The sequence below is a fragment of the Monopterus albus genome, unplaced genomic scaffold, assembly GCF_001952655.1.
Source record: "Monopterus albus unplaced genomic scaffold, M_albus_1.0 scaffold663.1, whole genome shotgun sequence".
Taxonomy (NCBI): Eukaryota; Metazoa; Chordata; class Actinopteri; order Synbranchiformes; family Synbranchidae; genus Monopterus; species Monopterus albus.
Window position 1 is genome coordinate 24,891 of NW_018128543.1, and position 2,504 is coordinate 27,394.

Here is a 2,504-nt window from a genome sequence, read left to right on the forward strand (position 1 = left end):
TGTAATAATTCTTTAATATATTACTTGTGTGGTGTAGAAGAGAATAGAAGTGAATCATTTATTGCTTGCAAACCAATGATGGTAAGATGATGTCATGGGGTAGGACTGGATAAGTCTGACTTCTTCCTACTCCATTCAAGCATGTACTAGGTATAAGCAAATTGATATTGGATTATGTGTAAAATTATGTGTGTTGTCATATCAACTGTTTCTACATGCTTGAAAGAATAAATCAAATCAAATCAAATTACTCACGGTTGTCTTCCGTGTGTCCTTCCAGACGCTACAATATGCTAGTGTTTTGACAACTCAGTCTTGTACGTCAAACTGAGTCAACAACACAGCCAAAGTACTGTTAAGCCAGGTAAACAAGAGCCCCAGGTCCTACAGTTTGAATTGAAGGTGTGTCATGGCACTGCAGTAGTAGTTCTGATTGCTTCAGCTGCACGCATTATTTGTGAAACATGATATAATAGTAGAGCCAGAAAATGCAATAAAATGTATGTTTGCTGCTGTATGTTTGAATGGGGCTGTATTAGGAAAAGGCCGACAATTTTTTCAGCACACTCTGGGAAAAAATACCATCTGAGCTGCAGTGAGGCTTGGAGCTGCTCCCAACTGTTTGTTCTTTTGAAATAAAAAGTACCGTAGGAGTCCACTCCCATCATCAAGCTATTTATTTGTATGCTCTAAGCATTAGCAAAGATTTCTTAACTACCTTCATAAAACAAAAGCACACAAGCTTTGAACATGGATGCAAATAGAGTAAGTATTATATGATTCCCACCCCCACGGATATCATGGTGATTTAATGGCAGACTTTCATTTCTACAGTTCTATTGTGATCCTTCTAGCAGGATCGCATAATCTGCAAAACCTGTTCTGTGCAGGCGGACACGTCTGTTTTGAACAACACTGCGCTTTCTTTTGAAATACTCGACCGGAAATAGCTTATTTTCTCGAGGGGACTGCAGTCAGATAACTTAGATGTAGTTTATGCAGCGGTGTTGCACCGTTTAATACCGTCTTTACAGTCTGTTATTTTTCTCAAACAGCTTGTTTTATTCCAGTCAACCCTAATTTTATTCAGCTCGGTCGAGTACCTAATTCTAACGTTTCGTTAGCTATGTTGACTCGCCGATAAAGTGTGATTCACTATTGTGTGTTATATCAATATGATTTGTGTGTGTGCTCTGTTTGCATTCACGTAATTGTGTCTGTGCGCGCATTCGCACGTGGTTCTAGCTGCGTAAAACCAACCACATGGGTGTGTCTGTGTCCAACTTCATTGGTTTTTTTTGTCTTAGAAAGCCATATTATGTGTTCTATAATTCAAGATCTGAATCAAAACTAACAGCATTCGTGCATGGCTCAGTCCTCTGGGCTCATCTGTCTCCTCTCGTCTTCTGCTCGGATTTGCTCATGTGCACTCCATGAGTCTATGTCCGTCCGTGCATGCATGCATGCACGTGTCCGTCCTTGCGTGCGTGCACGTGTCGGACTTCATAAGGCATTTCTCTTATGAGCCTGCAATCTATTTTATAAACAATTCAAGATGAGAAGCAAGAACCCAAACAAAATTGGACATTGTTTGGCGAGAGTAGTATTAGTTGGCGAAATGGCATAAATATTTAGCACGCAAGAAGCTTGGGATGTAGTCATGCAGACAGAGAGCTAAGAGTGATAGCTCTAAAGATAGCAGCAGGAGCAAGGCTGATGCAGCAGGTGCTGCATGGACAGATGAAACGCTTTTGTGGTCTCCCACAGAAGGGTAATATGTTAATTTCCTGATGCATATTCGATGCATAATCAGGGAAAGGCTGTATAAATGATGACGGAAGCAGGGTGTGCACTACGCTCACGTTTTCCTTATAGAGGTGACATTCATATTTGTATGGAGTCAGTTCATTTGAGTTAAGAAGTTTGTCGTGTTGCCAACATTTACCCGATTGCCATGTAATGTTTGTTCAGTGGTAGAGTTCATTACAATAAACAAATGAGACATTCTCTTGTCCTTGTTTGCTGAAGTGTTCCCACCTTAATAATAAGGGAGGATCTGGTAGCTCTGGCTTCTTGTTTGTATTGGCCATGATGTTCTCTAGCCAGAGGCTTGGCTAAGCTAAGCATACTGTGCTCTGGTCCACCACTTGTTCATGAGGGATTTGAAAAAATGTTCTGCATGCAAAACAAGCTTACTGTTAACTACCATCAAAGTTAGCATTTGGTACACATCTATACAGTACTGAAGGTCCTGTACCAAACCTAATGCCCTCTACTGAAATGGCTTGGTATACTGTAAATACTGTACCTTTACACCAGTAGTGCTTACACATATTTTTGATTTTTTAGTTTTAACCATCTACTTGAGTGCCTGGTGCCTTGAGTGCTTTAAACAACCAGTGGTTGAAGTGTCCGGCCTTTAAACAACCAGTGGTTGAAGTGTCCCTATTTGTATTCTTCTTTTTCCCTTTGATGTACAGTGGATATTGATAGTGTTGCAATGT